At 48.1% G+C, this 24,804-nt stretch overlaps 1 long non-coding RNA gene across 3 annotated transcripts; it reads right to left on the bottom strand.

Annotated features, from left to right (window-relative positions):
- Window positions 1-987: 987 nt before the first annotated feature.
- LOC143662640 (uncharacterized) lies at window positions 988-24,152 on the bottom strand. 3 transcript variants are annotated; one of them, XR_013165507.1, is made up of 9 exons: window positions 23,685-24,152; window positions 21,891-21,988; window positions 21,422-21,583; window positions 18,269-18,454; window positions 15,416-15,462; window positions 13,062-13,143; window positions 9,275-9,388; window positions 6,068-6,151; window positions 988-1,456 (listed from the first exon to the last, which is right to left on the bottom strand). It is a non-coding gene; the product is annotated as an uncharacterized LOC143662640 (long non-coding RNA). The 3 variants fall into 3 exon arrangements; XR_013165506.1 differs by having other exon boundaries at window positions 21,422-21,988; XR_013165508.1 differs by lacking the exons at window positions 21,422-21,583; window positions 21,891-21,988.
- Window positions 24,153-24,804: the final 652 nt, after the last annotated feature.

The raw sequence follows: 24,804 nt of genomic DNA on the forward strand, positions 1-24,804 counted from the left end.
TTAACAGAAGATATTCTTCAAGGAGCCCAGACGCCTGGGGTCAGCTCCTGGGTAAAAGATGTTGAGGCGATGCCCACCCTGCAGACAGGCTGGAAGCCAGAATGAGGTGAATCCTAACATTCCAGAGAGCCAGTTACAATTTCCAAAGCAGATTATGTAGCATTGTATTCTTCCTGGTTTTGTTTCTCTTTGATTCCACCCCCCACCCCACCAGGCCCCCAAATCCTCAGTAAAGTATTGTTGGAGCATTCCAGCACTGTCATCTTGTGTCCATACTTGTCTTGTTATGCTAATGTGCATAACACATTATGATAGCTCCTCCACTAAGAGCTATTTTTTATGTTTTAAACTAACAAAGTAATAGAATTATAAAGAATATTTAAACATGGGATTACTTTTCCTAAGATTCACTGCCAAGTTCTCACAAACGATGCTTCTCCATCAGTAATGAGATTTTCATCCATTAGCAATTCTATCCATAAGTTTTTCTGTGCAATACATTACCTGGAAACTAAGTGTTTTAAGACAACAATCATTTATTATTTAATCATGACAATTTGGGTGGGCCATCTGGGCTGGGCTCAGCAGGGTGGTTCTTCTGCTCATCTCCTCCAGGGTCCCCTCCTACAGCTGCATGAGCACACAGGTGAGATGGAGGCTGCTCGATCTAGGATGACCTCATTCTCAAATTCGTTGATGGGGTAATTGGACCAGACGTCTCCAGCAGGCCTGCCTGGGTTTATTGACATGGTGGTGGTTGAGGGTTTCCAAAGACAGCAGGAGAAGACAACTTTAATGTGCAATTGCTTTCCAAGTTTCTGTTGGCATCACATTTGGTTCTGTTCCACTGACTAAAGAAAATCACATGGCCAAGTCCAGAATCAGTTTAGCAGGGCATTACTTAAGGATTTAAATAGAAGGAAAGAAATTTTTGCAGTCCATTTTTCAAACAATCTACCATGCTAGACTTGAATAAGCTGAATTTTATTTTATGGGACAGGAAAAAATTTTCTCTGGATACACTACACATCCATACACATTCACACACATGCATCCACACATGCAAGTTAAAACTCATCACATATTCTCGAATATATGAAAATAAGCACATATATTTACACATCACTGTCACATGTGCACCCTCACATGGACATAAGCCACAAGGAGCGAGTCCTATGAAGATGCACATAAAAACAGTCATATTATAGGCATAAAAGTCAATTTACAAGGCAAGGTTTTTGCTGCACACGGTGTTTCATTTTAACTCACAGCTTTTCCTTTAGCAAGTCTGCCGTGGCAAATTCTTGAGGAAGAATCCGCTGCTATAAACCATCCTTTGATATGAAGGGTTAAGCGATTAAAGATGACCCAGCCTGCCAGCTGCAGGCCTGTCTCTGTGGTCTGATTACTCAAGATGATACAGCTCACTTCCCAGTGGTGATTGCAAGATTTAAATCTAAGCCAGGAGAGAGAAAAATGCAATGCTTAGTACGTTGTTAGTTAGAGCACAGCTAGAGACAGCACAACCAATGAACAGGCAGAGTTTTACAGAATTGTTCAACCATTTTACCAGATGGAAAATAAGGAGATACGTTTTCATAGCACTTCAGAGCTGCAGGGCCTTGGGAAGTCTCCTGATCTAGTTCCCTAAAATGGACGTGCTGTGTTCTGGAAGGGACATGGCTTTTTAAATAAAAACCTCTTCATTTTCTACTGAAAGATTGTGATTCTGTTCTATGTTTTCACATCTCTTCTCTATGCATATATTATCAACAACTTATAATTAATAAGTGCTTACATTCATACATTTTTAAGTGACAACATGATTGAAAATTACGTTGATAGGACTATATATGTGTTGCTTAAAAATTGGATTATATATATTGCCATTTCTCCCAAGTTTCTTATATCTTTGGAGGTAAAAAAAAACAGACATTTTTCCCCACAGAGGAGAAATTTCTAGAAAACTTATATCTGATGTGCCAAATTGCATTTCAAATATGGACCATTTTTCCCCACAGAGGAGAAATTTCTAGAAAACTTATATCTGATGTGCCAAATTGCATTTCAAATATGGATCATTCTTGTAAGCTCAACATAATTCCCAATAAATGCCCACTTCACGGCTGACCTGTACACCCCACAACTGCACCATCAGAACCAGCCTCTTTTTTATGTTTGATAATATAAATATTTAATGTAGTAAAACAATAACATTTTATTTTTTAATATAAAAAATAAAGTTTTGAATACAGTCAGTTATGGTATAAGAGATCAAATCTCTTTAAAGAAAATTCAGAAAGAAAGGGAATAACGTGCAATGAGTAAAAAATTAACATATTTATGACAACTACTTATCATATTAGCATTAGTTCTCTTTTTTTCCTTTATTAGAGAAGTTGTGGGTTTGAAGAACAATCACTCATAAAATGCAGGATCCCCATATACTGCCCTATTATTCACACATGGCATTGGTATGGAACATTTGTTTTAAATTGATGATAGCACATTTTTTTAATTATACTATTAACTATAGACCATATAGGGTTCCCTGTTTGTGGAGTGCACTTCCAGGAATTTTTTAAGTTTTTATTCTGTTACTGTATGTACAACCTGACATTTCCCCTTTTAACCATATTCAGATAAATATTTCAGTGCTATTAATTACACTTGCAATGTTGTGCTACCATCACCACATTCCATTACCAAAGCATTTCATCATTCCAGATAGGAATCCTATAGATTTTAAGATGAACCTTCCACTGCCTGTCACACCTTGCCCTCTACTAACCTATATTCTACATCCTGACTCTATGAATGTGTTTATTTTAATTATTTTATATGAGTGAGATAATACAATAGCTGTCCTCAACCTCTTTACTAGTGAGATTTTCTTTGTGTCTGACGTATTTCACACAACACAATGTCTTCAGGACTCATCCATGCTGTCTCATTCATCAGAACATCAATCCTTTTTGCAATTGAATAATATTCAATTGTATATAAATACCAATTTGTTTCTCCATTCATTGGTTGATGGACACAGGTTGCTTCCATCTTTTGGCAATTGTGAATAATGCCGCTACAAAAAGTGGTATACTCAGCCTTTTCAAAGCTGACTCTACTTGATGCTTCCCGAATATCAGCCAAGTACAGCCCTGCCCTCTGCTCTGCTCAATCCCATTGGCTGCTGGACCACACCCATGCTCCGAAACACAATGGAGAAACTGAGGGAGCTTATAACAGGTAGAAAAGGACTGCTTTGGGCTCACAGAGCTGGTTGTGATTAGCAAGGACGATATTTTGGGGGGACATATCCTGTCAACATAAGAGACCCACAAAGTCTGCTAGTGCAACTGGCCATCTCGGGGCTGCAAATGCAAGTCTTAGAGGTCCAGGCAGGTGGCCTAGCTTGAAAAGACAGCTGGGTGCAAATGGAGGGTGCATGCCTTTTCTCTGCTCAACCCCAGACAACAGACGTCATCCAGCAAGAACCTAATGCGCCCAGATCTTCTTGAAGTCTCACACTTTTTAAATGTTGGCAACCAATTCAAATTATAAGTTTGTCTGCAGGATAGAGCACTTAATTAATTAATTAAACCAGCAAACCGGTCAAGTTTCCAAAGTGCATATGCTAATCTTAAGAATTCCAGTAAAGCCGGAAAGAATAAGTCTGAGCCTCAAATTCCATTATCCAAAGACATCTTTGGTCTGATTCCAAATGAACTGGATTCCAAATGCAGGCCCCGTAACGGGTCTCCTTCCTCTTTTCCAGCTCTAGGCTCTGAGGCCTGAAGACAGCTGTTTGTCCCGCAGCCAGTGAAAGCGGGTCTACCTAAGCAGAAAGTGATGTTTAAGAACAAATGCCTACTTCCCAAATTAAACCTTGGCTTGGTTTAAACTTCCAAGTCCTAGTGCACCCCACTCCGTGCTTTGCCTTATTCACAGCTGATCTTAACAGTGACAGGTTAGAAAGCCACAAACCTCCTGACAGATGTACTGTAACCATCTCCAGTTTCCTTTTCAGCCATGAGAAGCCGCCCTGTTGTGGCTTTCACACACATGTGGGCATGTGTGCACAAAACAGACATGCAAACTCAGAGAAACTGACCTTCTCTGATGAACTGATAGGGATGCATGTTATAATAACGCCTTAACCATATAACAACCCGAAGATTCAAGAAAAGGAATAAAGCCTCTAAAAAAAGAGTGCCATACACCACTAAACAATCTAAGGAAATAAGAACAGTAGAGTGGTGACAGATGAAGCTTAAATACAAATCGAGGCAGGCTCTCACCTCTCATGCAGACATCGCCCTCATCCTCCCAGTACATTTCCCCTCCTGCCTTGTCATGTCATGATCACACAGTCCTGTGGACCACCAAGCAAGGGGTGATCCCTTTTGGTAGAGGAGGAAGCAAACATGTGACTGCATGGAAACTGGTGCCAGGGAAAGCACCAGATAAAAGGCCTGACTTGCCCTCTGCCCCTCTCCCCCATCTGGAATGGTGCTCCCCAGACCCACAGCCTCTAAACCTTTCCTCCCCAAAGGCCTGTCCCAGGGGTGGAAACCATAGCCCATGCTTCCAAAGGCAGGAATTGTCCTACTTTTCCCATCTACCCAGGAAATCTTAGGATGGAGTGGGCTGCACACTGGGCCCTCGAGGTCAGAGACTGGTGAAACAAAAGCTGCTAGGGGTGCACAGGTAGTTCAGTGGTAGAATTCTTGCCTGCCATGAGGGAGACTGGGGTTCAATTCCCAGCCCATGCACTCAAAAAAAAAAAAAAAAGAAAGAAAAAGAAAAAAAAGCCTTCAACAAATGTTGCTGCAATAATGGGACGGTCACATGGAAAAGAATAAAATGTGACCCCCACCACTCACAGCATTCAAAAAATAAATAAATAAGCTACTAAATACAACCCCACACAACAGAGGCTACCAAGAAGGCAAGAAAGGATGGGTGAGGATCTGTCTAGAGATGAGCACACCGCTGGCCCTGGAGGTGGGAATGTAGAAAATGTCTGCCCAGGGGCCCTCAAACCTAAAGGATAGGATCTCACAATGTTTTCCTTTCAAACGAGAATGTTTATTTTTAAGAAAAAAAAGTCAACAGAACAAAAAAGAGCAGTCCACTGAGAAGTGATTTTTGTTGACTACATCCATGCATGTTGGATGTAGCTCCTTCATGCAGCTGGGTGACTCAGGGAAGACAAGAGGAAAAAAGTCCCCACCATTTGAAAATGGATGGATAGGTTGGAAAGCGGATATGTTCAAGGACACCAATTACCAGCAAGGCACCCATTTGAGTTCCAAGACCCTAAGTGCTCTTGAGGATCCCAGCTCCCATCTCTGAGAAGATACACAGGCCCGAGAGGCATGTAAGTTTGTCACCGGTGGTTTGGGCCTGGAAGAATGAGCAGAGGGCGATGGAGGGTGGGGGACACCTCAGGCAGAGGCAGGAGCTGCAGGCTACAAGGAATTGTTGGAAATGAGACCGCAAAGAGTCTGCCTGACCAGGGCAAAGGGTTTGAATTGCAAGAGTGAAAACTGACCACTGAGGTTCAGCAGGCTTAGATCACGGGGTTCCTTGAATGTCATAAGAATCTGACCTGCTCAGTGGCTCAGCAGTGAACATGACATCAGTGATCCCCCACCCCACCCTCTTAGTACTTTAGCACTGGGCTGAAATGGAAAGGAGTAGAATCCAGATAGAGGTTTTTTAAAAGAAGAAAGACCTGCCTTAGGCCCAGAAGGAAGCAAGATCTCATGTTGGATCAAAGGTCCTCGTAATGGTCCCAGGGTAGGTTGTCCAGTCTGTCCCACAGACACTAAAGTAGCTCTGGAAACCTGATGCAGGGTTCTTGATGACTCTTCACCATGACACACACACACAAACACACACACACTTCTTCAAACACTTCCCAAGTAGTTCTGCTGGGGCTGACTAGTGGTGCAAGCACCTACCAGAAGCACCGGTCCCTACAAAAGCCTTGTAGGTTGATGGCAGGTATGGGGACAGGCTGCTAAAACTCCCACAGAGTAGCTGCTTAATGCCATCCTGTTACCTTCTGCTAAGGGCAGGAGATGGGGCTGGAGGTGGTGCTTCGAGCTGATGAAGCCAGAAACTCTTTGATATTGAATATCTCAATCTAAAGTAAAAAAGGCATAAAAGAAAATTAAGACATTGGATAGAAATCTGGTAAAATGAGAGAAAGTATTTATTTTTATTTTATTTTCCTACCAGGAAATATAGTGCATAGTTTAATTGTAAAGACCAGTTTTAGAAGAAGGTGGTAATGATCTGGTAGTAATTTGAGGAGCAAGAGCACCCATTAAAAAATCTCTCCAGTCTGCCTGCCCCAGTATCTTTTTTCTCATAATTAGACCTGTAAGGATGCATGAATATCCCATCAGAAACCCTGCACTCTAGTTTCCTGGGCCACTTTGGGGTTTCCCACCATGCCATGCACCCCAGATCACCCAATCCTGTCCTCTGGCCAAAATATCTCTCTTCCTTGTCTGCCAGGCAGTCTCCTGCTCTTTCTTCTTGACTCTGCTCAAAGCTAGCCTCGGCTGCTCCCAAGATTTGCATCTACCCCTCTTTAATCACCATTCCATTTTTCTGTGATAATCTATGTGGGTGCCTCTCCTCCCCCCACAGGAATTCTCCCAGGATAGAGGCAAGTTTTATTCTGTATTCCAGGTCTTCTCATGGTGCACCCCATGAATTAGTTCAAAATGGAAAATTCCCGTGACAGTTTGTCAAAGTGGGCAAGAATTGAGGCAAGAAGACATGAAGTCATGCCGTAGGGGGACTTAGGTGCTGCTCTATCCCTTCAGTGAGGTGGGTGGCCACATACAGGATAAGCTTATAAGGCTTAGGAAAGGTTGGCTCCCAACATGAAAAGACCCTCCCAACCCCACCACCAAGGCCTGTAGCCCACAATAACATGACAATGAATCGATAGTCTTAATGGTACCGATTGCCTATGGGAGTGCTTTCTATATGCCTATTCTACACTAAACATTTGACACATACTATCCCCTTGAATCCACACAACAAAACTGGAAGGTAGGTTATGCCTTCCTAACCCTGCAGATGAGGACACTGAAACTCAAGGCAGACAAGTAACTTGCTGAAGGTCACACACCTGGCAGCTGGGTGAGCTGGGATTCAAACCTGAGCTGTCTTCTCCAAAGTCATACTCTCAACCCCAGTGCCACAGAATAAGAAATCAGGCTAACACCACAGGTGAAAACACATTTACATATATTCACACCATCTCCCTCAAATCCTTTTGAGCCATAGGAAGGCATACAAAATACAAATTATAAATTAAATTCACATCCACACACACACACCTGCCTAAAATCAATCCTCCTCCTGAGTGAGAGCCTCCATAGGAGTGAGAGATGCAGGTGCTGGGCTCCTGAAGGAGATGACATTATGGAATGGACGGTGATAGGATAGGAGAATAGGCAGAGCAGACGACTCCCAGTCCTGCCAACCTTATCCTCCTCAAGGTCCTGCATCACCCACAGCTACTGTTGGGGTTTATGAGCCCCACCCAATTACCTGCAACTGCCTCACAAGGTTTCTCCCTGCTTCCACCCACTTCCATCCCAACACAGCCCTCTCACCACTGTTGGCCCACCCTTACCGAAGCACAGCTAGGATCACATCATGACTGTGCTCCAACCCATTCAGGGACACTCACTGCCTCCTGATTTAAGTTCCAATTTCTCAGTTGAACTCAGACTCACACTTAGCCTCCATTGAACCAACCAGATTCATCCCCAACCTCTTGCCCAGGCACTCGAGCCTTCAGTTTCAGCCCAGAACACAATCCACTGCAGCCCAAATGAGCTCTGCTCTCTCTATGCTACTGTGTCTCACTCCTTCTCTCGCCCTAGAATGCCACCATCTTCTCCCAGGCTGCTGACAACCACGTGTGGAACACCTATCAGGCCTTAGGCACTGCCCTGGCTTGAAGAGCAGACCTCTGCTTCAACACTTAGGCCAAATGTTGACTTCTGCATGAGGCGTTCACCAGGGTCCCCCTGAGAAGTAACCTCACTCTTCTCTGTGTGCCCAGACATTTGCAACACTTTGATCTCGGAACACAGACATGCATCTGCCTCTAGCACTATGAGCTCCTTGGGGGCAGGAAGTTCAGCATCTACGGCACCTAGCTCCATCAACGATCATGGTGGACCCTCATCCAGTCTAGAGTGGACTGATGGGCAGCTCCAGAGTTCCTGGAGCCTCCTTTCCAATCGGCATGTAAACCACAATAAAGAATTTATGTTATCTATACAGTCAACAAGATGTCAAGGAATAAACTATCTGAAGCATCTAATTATTGCGAATACATAATAAAAACCACTGAATTTCTTGGATGATCTTAATTTACCTAATAGTTTCTATTATATATCTACACAATTAAATAAACTATGTAAATCCATAATACTTTGTACTGTCAGATGAGGACTACGTGAATCACGCTAAAGATGATAAAAAATAAATACTGTTCATTCCTTCTTGGGCTTAGATTCTTATCTCAAATGTTACAAATAAAAGTGGGTGGGTGGGCAACAGTGGCTGGGTGGGCCACAGTGGCTCAGTGGCAGAGTTCTCCCCTGCCATGCCAGAGACCTGGGTTCGGATCCTGGTGCCTGCCCATGTTAAAAAAAGAAAAGTAGATGCAGCCTTGAGACCCATTCATCCAGTCCGTCAGCTGGAAACCACTTATCAAATGTTTGCTGCATCAAATGCTGTAATTGGGCTACAAAGTAAATGGACACGCTTCCTTCCCTCTGGGTGTTTCTACTTCAATCAGGGATACAGATGAAGACCCAAACCAAACGATCCCTCAGCAAACAGGAGATGTGTAAGTTGTCATGAATGCTGAGGAAAACTCAAAATAAAAGAAAATCTAAACAAGTTGAGGGCAATCAGGAAAGCTGTGTTTGGGCCACCTGACTTTCTCAGTAGGGAGTAATAACAAGCCTCAGAAAAACCCTGCATTAACCAGGTTTGGGAGTCAGGTCCAGATGGCTTAGGGGGTGGAGGAGATCAAGTGGGAGGGCATTTAATCTTTCAGACCTTTCATCTATTTATTTATTCACCAATTAATTTATTCAACAAGTATTTATTGAGTGCTTAGCATAAGCCAGGCCCTGAACTAGTGCTGGGGATACAGTGCATATGAGAGAGATGTGTGGGGTTAGAAACCAGTGGGGTTTTGGGAACTTTGTCATTCTAACCGTACCTTCAAATGTAGGTTAGTATTCAAGTGACTTCAACTCCTAAGCAATGAATGGATGGTGATCAGGTTGGAGGCATAGTGGTCCAGTGGCAGGATACATGGCAGGAGAAGTCCTTACTGAAGATAAATACCAGTCATAATTCATAGCATTTGAAACATTAAAAGTTTAAGATGGCAAGGGGTGGGGAAGGAGGTCGGAGAAAGGGTGGGCAATCATGGGGAAGAAGGAAGAAAGGGAGTTCCTGCCATGAAAAGGAGGCCATAGAGGGTTCTGCACCAGGGTCAGCCCTACCCCCACCCCCAAGCTGAGGCTTGGCATTGCTGCCATAGAAGGCAGAGCCAAGAAATGGGGGAGAAAAAAAAAAAAAAACAATGAAATGGGCCTGCCATCAATGAGGAAGCATCGTGCAATGCCAGGACTTGATTTGGAAAGTATTCATAAGGCTTTCTTGGCTAGGATATTTAGGGTAAAAATAGAAATATTCTCATCAATGATTTATAAGATTGCTTTAGAGAGATGGGGTAGAACCCAATTTAACAGAGCAAAAAGGCAGACTCCTACTTGTCACCATACTGGAAAGCATGGGTCAGGGGAGACAGCCATGAGAGGGTACCCTCTGTTCTGATCATAGAAATTAAAATCAGGAAAAACTACTAGTTTAGCCAGTCTGAACTACAGAACCTCTAGAAGACCATTTTTTAGGACTTTTTGCCAGCAATTTTATCCTTATCCTGGGTAGAATCCTCCAGACAAGACACCTGAAATGTGCATGTGTACTGCAGAGAATTATAACAATAATATGAAAAAATTAGCAGCCTATCAGATAGGAGCATTTTTCCTCTTCTGGATTCAGCCCATGGAGGAGGAGGAGGGGGTAGGGACTGAGGAGTGAAATAAGAACAGATTTAGAAAAAGCAGGGAGTGAAAGTAAACTTTCCCACAATAAGATAAGGTCATTTCACAGTTATGTGCTGAGCTTATTATGAGTCCATTCTTGGATTCTGTTCATTTTCAATTATGTGAGAATTGACTCCACCTCCTGGACTCTCCATCAGAAGCATATGGGATGGGAGGAGAAAAGTCACAATTCAAACCCACATGCTTTAGGCCTGTACTATTGCCAAGCCCCCTGGGTCCCTGCCCCTCTCCATCTCGTCATCTATCTGATGAAGCTCCTTAGCCAATCTTCCTAAAACCCCAAATTTGATCAAGGCACTGTCGTAATAGGGACAACCTTTTGTGCCCTATTGCCCATTTAAAAGATCATGACTCTACTCAGGCTGACATCCGAGGCTCTCCCGTCACCTGCTCCGACAACTGTTCATTGTGCAGAGGGTGCCAGGCCCTCTAGGTTGCTTACAAGGGGAGTCAATAAGAAATTCATAAATAATTACAATTGTGCAGATAGCTATAAAGGAGTACCTTGAGAATGCACACTGGGCTACCTCTCTTACTCTGTGGGGCCAGGCTTCCCTGAAGCAGTGCTGGCTAAGCAGAGGTATAAAAACTGAGCAGAAATTAGCAAGGAGAGGAAAGAGAGAAGGGATTGCAGGAATGGAACAGTGTGTAAACAGGCCCTAAGATGAGAAAGCATGGATGTTTGTATAACTGGGTGGAAAGAAAGAATTGAAAGCTGGAAGAGGAACAAGATGTGGCTAGATACCCCAGGCAAGGGGAAGAAGGAAGTGACAAGAGATGGGCCTAGAAAGGGAAGCATATGGAGCAGGGTGAGGAGGGAAGATACTTGGATTCCTTGCCAATGAGATTGGGCTCTATTCTGGAGGTAATGGGAAGCAGTGGAGGCTTTTAAGGAGGGGGTTGGCACGCCCAGGGAACTGGCATTTCAGAAAAATTATTCTGGGAACACAGTGAGTTGTACACAGATCAGATAAGGCAGAACCAAAGGCAAAGAGACCCATTAGAAGACTTTGGCAATATTCTAAGTAAAAGGAATGAAAGCCTAGTGGGGAAGAAGCAAAGACGTGGTGGAACCAGCAGGACTTGGTGACTGAGGGACTCTTCAGGATGACGGGGGTAAAACGGTCAACCAGGCCAAGATGGTTGCGTAGACAATGGGCCCATTAATGAAAGCAGGGACTTCAAGTGGGGAAATTATTTTTCTCATGGGAAGAGAGAAGCCCGAGTCTAAGGATAATCTGATGGAGATCTCAAGAAATTGCAAATAATGGGCTGAAGCTTAATAAGGTAGATGGGACTGGAAAGTCAACTGGGACTGTCAGCATGGAGGGCATTACTATCTTCTGCAAGAATGTGTTGACCCGAAGAGCCCATGAAGCATAAGAAGAAGAAAAGTTCAAGGACGGAATCAGGGCAACCCTAACATTTAAGGGCTGGACAGAGATAAAGGACCTAGCTTAGGGAACAAGGAGGAAGGAGTAAGTGAACAAAGAGAGAACAAGGTATTTCTTGAAAGAAGAAGGAAAGATGTCAAGGAAGAAGTGATCATCAGCATTAAAACCGAGATGAACAAGTAATAACTGGATTGGACCATTAGGAAGATACCTGAAGACCTTAAGGAGAATCAATTTTGCAGAGTGGGAGGGGCAGAAGCCATATCTGAGAACATGACAGGACAAATCAGAAACAAAGTGGGAGAAAGCAAGTAGGCTTATTTGAAGACCTTTGGCAGCGAATGGAGTAAGACAAGGGGACATCTTGAGAGAGATGCATGGTGGTAAGCCTTCATAAGGGAATTTGCTGTCATGTGAAAGGAAGAGCTCCTTGTTGCTGGCGGTGGTTAGGGAGACTGGGGAAACCCTTCAGGGATGCCACAGGATGGATTCCTCCAACGTGAAAGGGGGAGAAAGGAATGAACTTTAAGATCCAATCCCAACCTGAGACTCCAGGCCTCTGTGAAAAACAAGGAAAAGTCATTTCCACACAGTATATTGCACAGAATTGCGAGCCAAACTTCCACATCAGGATATGGGAATTAAAGAAGGAAAGAAACAGAGAGAGGAGCACTTCCCTCTACCTTTCGGGTATGAGGCAAGCGGCCACATTCACCTTCTCTAAAAGGGTCCCTGAAGGGGAAGCCTCATGGCTCTGGCCAGGGAGGCATATCAAGGAGGTAACTCCATTCCCTCCCACTAGGAGAGAGTCTGCCCCCCAAGTCCCAGCCCCACCCCTCAGGGGAATCATGATCAGATTGAATACAGACAGCATAACAGTGGGGCCAACCATCCTCCCAGGGACGGAGGGCCTGGCTCCCTTAGGCTCCTGACTGATAGCGAAGCTAGGAACACACCGGCTTCCCCTTCTCCCAGCACTCCCAGGGCATGGCTTGGCTGGTCCAGCTGAGGCAGCCCTCCTGGGAACCAGCATCCTCACTGCCTTAGCAATCATCAGCACCCAACCCAAGGACGTGGAGTAGTGGGGGGAAGAGGGGAGAGAGACAGACAGATGGACAGGGAGAAGGAAGCACAAGGAGAGAGGGAAGGAGAGAGAAGCAAAGCAACACTGAATGATGAGTTAAGAGCCATCTATGACCACAGAGTGAGTGTGCACGAGAGAGAGAGTGAGAGGGAGAGCAAAATAGAGCTGAGTTCTATATTTGACCCTGGAGCAAGTCGCTTCACCTCTCCAGATGTTAATTGCCTGATGTGTAAAATGAGGAAAGTGGATTAGAAAATGCCTAAGGTTCCTTTCACCTCGAAAACCCTGTTTTTTTCAAATTCTGCATCTGTATAGATATAGCACCCCCAGAGGCCAAATGCACTAGCAGCATAAAGAAAATATAATAAACCTCAATAAGGAGGATGCACTCACACGTGCGTATACGTAACCAGCGTGCACACACACACACGCGTGTGCCCACACAGGAGGGTGGGTACTAGGTTGAAAGATGTGCCTGGAAAGAGACAAAACTGTTAGTGCCTGTGCACCTTAAAACTTGTCCAAACCCTTTACAGTCAAACCCACTCTCCATACTAGTAAATGCTTATTCTCAACTAACCTAAATATTCGGCAAATGAATCATTTGAGATTGTCAAGCTTTATAGGTAGATAGCTACGGATTTACTCTTTAAATGATCAAAACTAGTTTTAAAAGCCACCCCGGAGGGAAATACTGGTTTCCGCATGCTATAAATGTTTTAAACAGACCCTGCCAGACCTGACTTAACTGCCAGGCTCGGTGGCAGTGAGTGCCTCGCTGCTCTTTCAGCACACACTATTGAGCACGTAGTGTGTACCCTGCAGTGTGTGCTCCAACTGGAAATAAACTGCAGGACCGTCCTCCCTCCTCCAGGCTGGGCGAGGGGCCCACGGCGGCGGGGGCTGCGGGAGTCTTCCTGATGGGGGGTGAGAAAACCAGGCAGGCAGGCATCCTCCTGGCTGTACACCAGCCTGCCATTTCCTCCCACCCCAGAGCTGACCCTTCCACCGTGGAGGCGGCTGGGCAGGAGAAGGGCAGAGCTTCAGATGAAGCTGAAATCCATGGGTCTAGGCCCCACCTCCTGTTCAAGTGGCTCTGAGCAACCAGGGTCCACCACCCAGGGGGCAAAAGGAGGCGACTCAGGTTCAGGCAGAAAGATGGGTTTAAACAGATTCATCCCTTCTCCTCTCTCTCTGCCCACCCCACCTGCCTGAGGTGTTGGAGAGTTCTAGAAGCTCTCCCGCGACCACGATGGCCAGCTGAGGCCTGGTGGGCAGGGGAGCCTGCCAGCTCCATTGTGGGGCACCAAGGACAGAGGTCGGGGCTAACACACCCCTAGAAACCTAACAAGGTCTCAAACATCAGCACAAGGACCACCCAAGTCCGCCCCACCCTGCCCCGCCACAGGATGCCTAAACTTCCCCCACCTCAGATGCCATGTTGGCAGGTGGAAGGGGAGAGAAACTCCAAAGATGGAGGATTTGCCCATACAAGACTGGATTATGCTAGAAAGAGAGTGGCGTGCTTTACCTATCACATTTTAAGTCTTCCTCTCCCCCTGGGGTGGCTGAGACTGGGCACAGGGGCAGAAAGTAAGAACGACTGCTGTGTTCTGCCCCTCTCCTGCGAGATTCTCAGATGGGCCACTACTACAGAGGGCAACTGGTGTGGCTGCTTCTGGCACCTGTCCTCACCTGCAGTGGTCTGAGGATCCCTTCCCAGCCCCTCCCTGAGACGTCCTACCCCAGGGCTGAGGACTAGGGCCATAACCAGCAGGAGCATTTCTAGCCTGAGAGGCAGGGCAGGGCTGGGAGAGAAGCAGAGAGCATGGACTAGCCAGTTCCAGGGTGCAGGGAAGGGCTGGGGCACAGGGACATGAGGTGGGAGGCAGGGACAGCAGGCCCTCGGCCTCTCTCACCTCCATCTCCCGAGACAGGGAATTGACCCCCACAGATTCCTTGGAGGGTAGAAGGGCAGGGAAGCTGGACTCCTTCCTGAGGCACCAGACAGCCCCGAGGCGTTTACCTCCAGACCAGCTTTAGACTTAACCTACAAGATTTGAGGGGCCAGAGAAGGCCTCAGACTATGCCCAAACTGCTTCCCAACAAAACCCTCTTCCTGAGAATCCATTTCTGAGACCAAGGACTGAAAAGTGCCAGGATCTATCAGGAACATTCAGGCAAAGGTAAGGGTGAGGGGGAGACTCAGCCAGGGACCTGGGCAGGGGGGTGGCCCCAGTGGAGATGGGGACAAAGTTTCGCTGCTTCCACTGACCACCAGCAAAGCAGCAGCCAGGGAGGGCCCTCCGGACACGGCATCCTTCAGCACCCTTTTCACTCTCAGCTCCCGGGTCTCTCTGACCCCACAATCCAGGAGACCTTGGTTCTATTCAACACAGGCTGCTGCTGCTCCTCAAGCCCACCCCATCATCGCCACTGCACTCCACACCATATGCCCTAACACACTCACACATACACACACACGGTCACACAGGCAAAATGCAGATGTACGCCAAGCTCGCCAATATTCGGATGCCTTATGCTGGACACAAAGGTCCTCAGTCAGGATCTGGTAACACCCTGTTGTCTCTGGTCCCTTAATTCCCAGATTTGGAGTGGTGTGAAAATACTGACACCCACAAGGGAGTCCAGACCCACAAATTTTTTCACAGCCTACAGATACACTTTCATCAGTACCACTGCCACCGCCAGCACCCGGTAGTGCCCCAGAGATAACCATATCTTACCATACACAGGGCTGGGATCCCTCGTCAGGAGCAGCAAGACTCATTCTCTAGGAGAGATATTCATAAGGATATGAGTCAACGTTAGGAAGGAGGTGACGTGAGCAAAGCAGAAAGCTCACCTTTATCCAGTCACCTTCATCCACACACAGAGGCTTTATGAATCAAAGGGCAGGGGCGGGCAGGCAGGGGAGCAGCATTGCCCATGCAAACACCAGCAAGAAAAAGCAGCTCATTCAAACCACAGGTGTAGGCTTGATTCTTGCAAGGTTGATGAAGAGAGGGTGTAACAGGGCCTGGCGGCTCATTTCCACATGAGGCCAGTGGGGGTTCTTTTGCCTGAAATGGACTGCCTCCCAAAACAAGGGAGGGGGCCGTCGGCATCACGGGAGGTGTGCCTCCCCCAGGAGCCCTCATCCCCTGTCCACAGAAGACCAAGTGTCCCTGGGTCCCACTCAAGGGCTGTTAAGAGGTCAGGATAGGGGACCAGTGTCAGTAGAGGGGTGCGGAAGGCCTCCCAAAGGAGGTGGCATTGAGCAGAGCCAGCCAGGATGGATAGAGTTTGCTATGGGGAGACAGCACAGCGTAAGGATTAAATGTGCGAGCTTGGGAATCAGGGGACATGGTTTTGAATTTTGACTCTGTCACTTTCTGGTTACGTGACCCAAGGTTAGACACCCAACCTCTCTGGTCATCAGTAGCCTGGCATGTAAAATGCCAATGCCTTGCTTGAAAGGCTGTAGAGAGGAGGAAAAAACCTGCAAAGGGCTTAGCCCTGGGGCTATAAATGGTAGGTGAGAGGCACCAGGTAGAGGGTGAACAAAGAGGATGAAATGAAGCACATGTTTAGGGCAGAGACAGAGGATGGAGCTGGCTGTGCATAGCCCAGAGGGCCAGGCCCCAGAAAGATGGGGGCCCTGGGCTGGACAAGGCCAGGGCTGGAGGAGGCGGACTTCTGAGGCAAGCCCCGTGTCTGAGGAAGCTGCAGCCTGGAGGCGGCCAGTCTACCTAACGGGCTGTCAGTCCAGCCCTGTCTAGGGTTTTCTTCCCATTTGCCATGAACCTGACAGGGAAATCAGTAGGCCAGCGGTACGGGCCCAAGCAGTAGCAACAGACAAGGCCCTGGGGACAGCTTAAGTGGACAATAATTGCAGGTTATTATATACCGGGCTGCAGCCAAAAGCCAGGCAGCTATTAAGTGTGATTGGGAGAAATAATCAGGAGGAAGAGGATGGATGGGAGAACCAGGGGGTTCTCACTGTTCTCAGGCCTGCTCTGAGGCTGGGGAGCTGTGTAGAGACAGGGACAGGGTAGGTGGGAGAGGGATTTATTTATAGCACAAGTGCCCTGTGCTCCAAAAAGCAGTTCCATCAGTGTCTTTGAGCCTCAAGGTGTGCAGAGCCAGGATTACAGTTTCCAACTCACATGCCAGAGAATGACAACCAGAGGGAGAAAGCAGGTGGCCCAAGAACACACAGTAAGTCTTGGCTGGTGGGCCCAGTCAGAATCCAGACTGGGCCCCCTTTGTTGTTTCATGGCCGATCACAGAAGCGACATCAATTTTGGCACAAAAGCTGATCAAGACCTGGTTCTGACTCAGTGGGGTAGTCGTGAGGTCAAACAGGAAATATTTCAGGACAGGGGCTGGGAGCAGTAATCAAGACCCAACAACAGACCCAACCTCACATGTGGACACCTGCTCAGCAGGCGGGAAGAGGGCACAGGACTAAGAAATAGGGGGTGGGGTTGGTTTATAATAATATGATCGACTACTTCTTAAAGCTTTATATATTCATTAATATGTCTTTAGGATAGAAGAAGAACTTTGTGTCTATTTTTTTTAGATGAGGGTACCAAAACCAAGAAAGAGTTAAGTGACCAGTCCAAGGAGGGTGATGCTGTCAGTCATGGACCCCAGCCTAGTCTTGCTTGCAGACCACACCCCCAGATCTGTCCATTGAAGGAGACCTTGGCAAAGGTGACACTTACTCTGTCATCTGCCTCTGGCTGAGGATTTATGGTTTTACCCCTGCCAGCCAGTGTTTCTCATTTCATGGATGGTACGGGGTGGGCCACAATGGGTGACACTACCCTACCACGATGTGTGGACCACACATCCTCAATCTCTTCCCACCTACTCCCATCCACCCCAGCCTCCGCTGCTCTAAGTTCAGACTCATTTTGGAAACAAGGATGATGTGCCCCCATCTCAGAAGCATAAAGACCATGAGCATCTTCACAGGAGAGTCCCGGAGACCAGACTACCCCCTCATTATTTACCAAAGGCAACATTTACAGAGACGGCTCTCCCAAAGGGGTCACCGCTGGAGGCCCGGGAGGGAACATACATATCCGTGAACATTGGACCAGCCCCAACTGCTCCAAACACAACGTCTCAGAGGACATCTCTGAACTCTCATGGAAAAGGCTCAGCGCAGTCCTTGGGTCTTGCCACCCTGCACCGCCCCCTGAATTGATCTCCCCAGTCAGACCCCCCCAGTCCCTCTGGATTCATCCCTGCTCACTGGCCCTGCTTTGGGGCACATGAGAGCAGAAACCTGGCTCAGGGAGGGATCAATTACACTGTGACTCAGTGAGAGGGCACAGAGCCAGGAAGTGAGTCACAGCAGCTGGCCCACCCTGCCTGGGGTACGCACGCCTGCCCAGGAGCCTCACGCATGCCTGTGTGTGCAGTTGTGTGGGCACGGGCTCGCCTGGCAGTGAGCAAGCTGTGCTTGGTGTGTGCTATAGCGTGAGCCCTCTCAGGGCCTGAATGCAGGAGTGCACCACTGAGCTGCTGTATAAGAAACTCAAGGGGACCCATCCCTGCCACGGGCTCCAGCCCCTACACCTTACCCAATTTTGCTCCCACAACTGGAGACTATGCATTTGCTCTCGTGAGGAAAGAGGGGTATTCATCTCTCACACTGAATCCCTCTAATCTCAGCAACTTGGAGGACCCCTGAGGAGTCACCCCAATTGTCTTCTTCCTGGAAAATCTCCAAGTGCTCTGTTATACATGTTCTCATGTTCTTCTCTGCTCTGGAAAGGAGAGATGTGGTTTACTTTTTAATAAGTATCCTTATAAAGATCTGAGCTAACATCTATCAAGCACCTACCACATGGCAGGCACTAGATATTTACTATCCTTTTAGTCTTCACTACAAGGCAGTGCTTCAAATGTGGAAACTGAGACACTGAGAGCATGCGTCTCTCAAAGTTACATGGCTGGTTAATTAAAGATCTGTCTGGCCTCAAAGCCTAATCTGTATTTCTTTAAATTTTACTCTTTAAGCAAAATTTAAATTAACGTGTCTGTTTAATAACAGACCGCAATTTTCATGTCCAACTGTACATATCCACTTTGGAAGACTAAACTTATTACGAGAAGACTGCCATCTGGAAGTAGTTTCTGGATGGGGGGATTCTTTAAAACATGTTGCATCTTCTTTTAAATATTCCTAATGGAAGCAAACCTTTATCATTTGAAAGTAGAAATGATCTTTGGAAAACATGAGCTATATTTTAAGGCTTGATATGATGCTCCCCCATCATTAGAGCTGGTGGGGGTGAAGTGGGGAAGATGACTTATCCTTTCTCCTTTCTAGCCCATCCTTCCTACACAGGTGATTTCTTTCCTACTGCATCAATTACACTCTAACGTATTATCATCAGCCAGTTAGGATACGAGTGTTGGCGCTACAACCTCAGCCCTCCCTACAGGTCAGCCCCACTACAAGCCCCCCAGTGGTTGCCTGCCACCCTTGGAACAAAAGCCAGCATTCTTCCATGACATATTTGACTGCTCATGTGCCGTTCCCCCCTTACCAGGAGCCTCTCCCTCCTACTCCCCAAGCCATGCTGCCATAGCCTCCTCATTAAACTCTTATCAGCACCCAACTACTGGGTGAGTGAACAGGGGGTGGGTCCATTTGGGTAGGTGAGTCTGAGGTCCCAGAAAATAACCCTTTGAAGATCTCACCTGGTGAAGAGGCCATGCAGCCACACCTTCCTGACCCCATCCAGGTGGGGTCCTCGATTCCCACCCAGCCACCTCACTCTTTCTGGGTGCCTGCACAGCCTGTGGACATTAAGATTTTTAACCCCAGCACTATTCAAAGGAGGGTATGCTGGACCATGAGAGTCTGATGGTGGGAAGAGAGTTAGGACTCAAGAGTCCAAATAAAAGCAGCTGACCTAGCACCAGCATCAGAGAAATCGGGGCCACGCTAAAGTGGCATTTACGCAAAGCACTGCATAAGGAATAAATACAACTTACAATTTCAGTTTCTAAAGAGAGCCCAGTGTCTGAAAACCTCAGGGCTCATGTACAATAAATTAACATAATTAAAAACTAATTAGGAAACATCACAATTAAAAGGACTCGCTGCGGCAACACCTCTCAGGTAAGAAGGGGCCAGAGTGCCGACAGCCAGGAGACCAGGACAGGCCCAGAGAAGCAGCAGTGATGCAGCCACACCCTCTCCCAAGGCCTCCTTCCCCCAGGAGCAGCCCTGCAGCTGGTAAGCAAGTCCACTGAACCACCAGCTCCAGCCCTAGCCAGAGGACATGCACCTCCCGAGCACACACACATACACACATACACACACTGGGGGAGGAGGGGCTTCTGCAAGACCCTCAGCCCAAAGTGCTTCCCCAGTGGCCTAGTGATGATGCTCCCACAGTACTGGCCAGCCAGCTGGTGATCGAAGCACTCTGCCTGCATTTACTCATTGCATCCTCAAAACAGCTGTGTGGAATAGGTTCTAATTCTTTTCCTATTTGCAAATGAGGAAACTGAGACACAAAGAGATTAAATAACCTGTCTGAGGTCACATAGCCAGTAAGTGGGAGAGGCAGGACTTGAACCTGAGATGCCTGGCTCCAGAGCACAGACGGTACCACCCCGCCCCCAACACACACACACACACACACACACACACACACACACACACACATCACCCAGCTAGCTTTACCCAAAGGTCGTAGTGACCACCAGCCTCTCTGGGCTGAATACTGCCCAATCCGGGCCGCTTCTTAAAAACGTAAATGCTTTGGGAATGAAAAGGAGTAAATTCCTAACCCAGTCAGTACAAACCAGTGCAGCCCATTTTGACCCTCAGCCACTGTTCTTTCACCTTAATAACACTTTATATGAAAACCGTGCATCAACCTCACAGGTGTGCCACTGTCTCATCTTCTTGAATGTGAATGAGGAAGGAAAGGAGTGTGGGAGAGAAATACCAGTCTCAGCGTCACAGAAGAGAAAGCCAAGGCCCAGAAAAGAGTGACTCAGGCCCCCTGCTGCCTTCTCCCATGGTCTAGCTCTCCCTGCCATGCCACACAGGCCATGCCTGGCTTTGACTCCCATGTCCGTTTCTCTCTCGCATTGTCTATTTCCTGCCTATTCTTAGGCAAGGTGAGATCAAGTCCCAGATGCATGCTGACCCAGAGGCCCGTCGCTGCCTGAAGCACTCCCCAAGTCACCCCATCCCTGGAGTTTATGTGAGGAGTTCCTGGGTTTCCCAAACACACAACCTCCTCCTTTCCCTCTCTCTCTCTTCCTCCCTCTGCTGGGTTTATCCCCTGGCCAGGTCTGCTAGAGGCTCAGGACAAAAAGGGACGCCCTTCAGTTGTTCAGTCTGGGTGGCAGAAGGCCGATAACATTAACTAAGAGAAGATGGGAATTGCTTTCCTCTTTCTTTCTCACCCCCGTTATTGCTCTTTCTACCATTAAACCTTCCCAAATAATTCAAGAACAGAGAAGCCCTGGGCTGACTGAGAGGTGTGGTGTCTCTGTTAGGGAAGGTGGATGTAAAATGCTCAGATGCATTTTCAGCTTTATCTCAGTTTGGCACTGGAGAATCAACTGGTTCTTTCCCTCCTAGTCCTAAGCCCAGACCAGCGCCCAGCTCTCTGGAGACAACATAGCACCCTCTGCATCCTGTCTTCCCACTTGCCCCTCTCTCCTTAAAGCTATTACCCCCACCATGGATCTCTGTATCTCACCTGGATTGTTTTCTATTTTTTGTTTCATGAACTTCCGCAGTCCTGGAAGACACTTAACCCTCTGTTGCCTTTTGCTATTCTGAGACTTTTCACTTGATACAGTTTTGTTCCCTCTAACTAGATGGTGAGTTTTCACAGATCCTGTCCTTTCTCCACTGACTCCTATAGATTAAAAAAGCAAGGTGAATGCACGAATCTGTGGGGATGCCTCCAAACCAAGCAGTGCAGAGTTAGGAGGCTAAACTGCATGTGCCTATTTTGGGTCAGGATCTTACCCCTAGTCCTGAACTCTTTCCCGGAGGGCGCCTGGCTAGGGTCTTGCTGCTCCCCATCCTTGCGGTCAGAGGCATGAAAGCAGCACTGACTGTCTCCAAATCCCACCCCATCCCCAACCCCCAGAGTCAGATTAGCCACTGGAGTCTATAAACTCCATCCAGAGCACCTACTGTGTGCCCACCCCAGTTGAGACCTGGAAGGAGAAGGAGGGAGATCTGCAGGCAGGAGATGCAGAGCAGGTCTAAGGGCTTGCGGCCGTGGCCAGGGCTGTGGCATAAGGTTCGGTCAGCGCTACAGGGGAAAGAGTGATGGTGATTATGCTGAAAGGAAGTTGGGGACAAACAGAGCTTCTCCCTTTTGCAAGGAAGAAGGAAGCAAAAGAAAGTGCAAGAGCAGGAGGCAACGGTGAGGCCTAAATAACTAAATCCCCTGATCCAAGATCCAGAATCCAGAGATTCTGAATCAGAGACAAAACACAAGCCCCAAATCCAGAGAGAAAATTAGAAGCAACTATTCCCTGCTTACATTCATTTGCCAACCCTCTCCATTTTTGTGGATGGAATAACTGTGGCCATGAGAAAGTTTTAAATCTGTTTAAATGTCACAGTGAATAACATTTTGCCCCCATCTCTCCCTAATTACATTTCATTTGATGATCTAAGGTGAAAAAAATTAACTCAAGTTTTCCTAGAATATCAAGGGCCAGGATACCAAAGAGCCAATCTAACCAGGTTCCATGCTATTTTCTCAGGCATCCTGCTCCTTTATTGCAATGAGTTTGAGACACCTGTCTGTGTGATCCTCAACACTCTGTGTTGTGGCTAAATGGTGGGAGCCTCTGCATCTTTAAGAGATCAATGCCTTGGCAGAGGCTGCCACTGCTGCTGTTTACACAGGACAGCACAGGACCTGGTGTCCAGGCCACTTCTGCCCCAGTAAGCTCAGGGGGAAGGGGCTGGGCATTTCACCATACACTGTCGAGAAAACTGAGAGGCCAGGGGCATGTTCTCCCCTAAGGGGAGATAGCCCAAGTACAAAATAAGCCATCATCAGGTGGGAGAGAAGGGAGGGTGGGGAATCTGTGCCGAAGGGAGAAGAAGCCCCCTGAGCTTGGGGTCCACACATGGAGAGGTGCAGGGAGAGGTCTTGGTGCACGGAAGAGAGGAGCAGTCCTGGAGGGAGTTGGCATCTGAACAACCGTGCCCCCTTTCATTAACAACCCCACTGCCCCACTCACTTCTGCCCAGGGACTGCTCTTATTCATGTAAGGACTATTATTAATAATAATAACTTGAATAATTAAACACCCGTGAGTTGCTTACTTGGCCCCGGGCGGGGGGGTGGGGGGGGGGCCTGGGGTGTGGCAGGAGAAGTGGAGAGTGCCCTCAGCCGCCTCCCCTCCCCAGTTCCCTCCTTTCCCTGCTCCCTTCGGCTCGTGTCCCTCCCTATTATCATCCTTTAGCTTTGAGGGGTGGGGGCAGGGAGAGAAAGAGAGACTGGAGTATAAATTACTCTCCTAAATGGTTCTGTTATGGCAGAAAATATATTTCACTCAGTTGTGAGATCCTGGGAACCAAGCACAGTGCCACAGGGTGATTTTTGAGGCAATACTGCAGGCAAAGTTATGAACCTCAGCTGGTGAGCATTGGGAGCCCAGAGGAGAGTCTCAGCCAGGTGGGTACACAAACACACGCCTGATTAAGCCGTGTGGATACAAACCGGGTCTGTGCACGCATCCACACTGCATCCACACTAGCAGACACAATCCAGACAAGACACACACACAGCTCCAAGCCCTCAGTGTTTCTCGCAGGGGCATGCCCACCTTATTTCGGCATTTCACCGGCACATCAAACAGAGCCGCATGGCAGGGGGCTCTGTGTGTGAATTTCTGTTTTATTCCATCAACTTGGACCACTCTTAGACCATCATTTAATACTGGATAATGTAAACCCATGAAACCGAGTTATGAATCAACTATACTTACACACGACTCCATCAAGCAAAGGCAGGAGAATCTTAAAATGAAAGGATGAAGTTCCGCAGTTTTCAGAATTGTACTTGCTCTTTGGTTTGGGCCCTGGATCCTCGGGGAGAGGCGTCCCGGGCGGGCTCCGGGCCTGGGGCTGCGAACCTCCCGGCCTCCGGCCTCTTCCGGCGCTGGCTCTGCGGGGAGAGCTCCCCGTTGTGGTTTCACTAAACAGGCTCGGCCTGGGTTTTCAGGCATCTGGGGTCTCATTTCTTTAAACAGCATTTTAAACATATCGTCTAGTCACGGAATGTTATCCGGGGACAGAAAAGAGAAGCCCTGAACGCCCCCAAAGGGGCTGGCAGGGTCCCGGCCGGGGTCAGGCGAGCAGCTCTGCCCCGCCGCCCCGGCTCCCTACCCGGCGGTCCGCGGGGAAGCGGGCGCGTTATTTTAATTTGCCCGGCGGTGGGGCCGAGGAAAAGAGGCCGTCCTGGAAAATCAAATGTGGAAGAGGATAGGGTGAAGGTAAATGCCATTTCAATGAAAATCTGCTCCCCCATCCCAAGTTCGCCACCAGCATTCGCGCCCCGCGACGGAGCTGCTGGGACCCGGCTCCCGCGCCGGCCACTCCCTCTCCCGCTCCGCCGAAGCTCCAGCCCCAGCCGGCCCGGCGGGAACCCGGCGGCGGCCGGGCGGGGCGGCCGGACCCCGGGCTCTCGCTCGTAGTCGCGACTCCCCCCTGCGCACCTCTGGGGCTCCGGGTGCTTCAAACGAACCCCGTGGGAGCAGCGCACGCCGGGGGAGTCCCGGCCCTGCGGCAGCCCCAATCGCGATTTGGATTCTTTATTTCTTTGATGATGGATTAAGGAAAAAAAAATTCAATTTGAATCAGGAAAGCGTACGAGGGCAAAATCAAGCCGGTCCCTCCCACTGGCTCCCCGCTCCCCGCGCCTTCCCCTCAGCCCCGGGCTCCTGCCTTCCTCCCACCGCCCGCTCCCCACTGCGTCCCCCCGCTCGCCACCGGCCGGACCAGCCGCCGCGCTCCGGGACCCGGGAGGCAGCCCCAGCCAAGATACCCACCTCCCGCCTTCGGAAGCGAGCTGGGACGGGGGGGCGGGCCCCGAATCTCAGCGCCCGG

The sequence above is a fragment of the Tamandua tetradactyla genome, chromosome 18 (assembly GCF_023851605.1).
Source record: "Tamandua tetradactyla isolate mTamTet1 chromosome 18, mTamTet1.pri, whole genome shotgun sequence".
NCBI classification, from domain to species: Eukaryota; Metazoa; Chordata; class Mammalia; order Pilosa; family Myrmecophagidae; genus Tamandua; species Tamandua tetradactyla.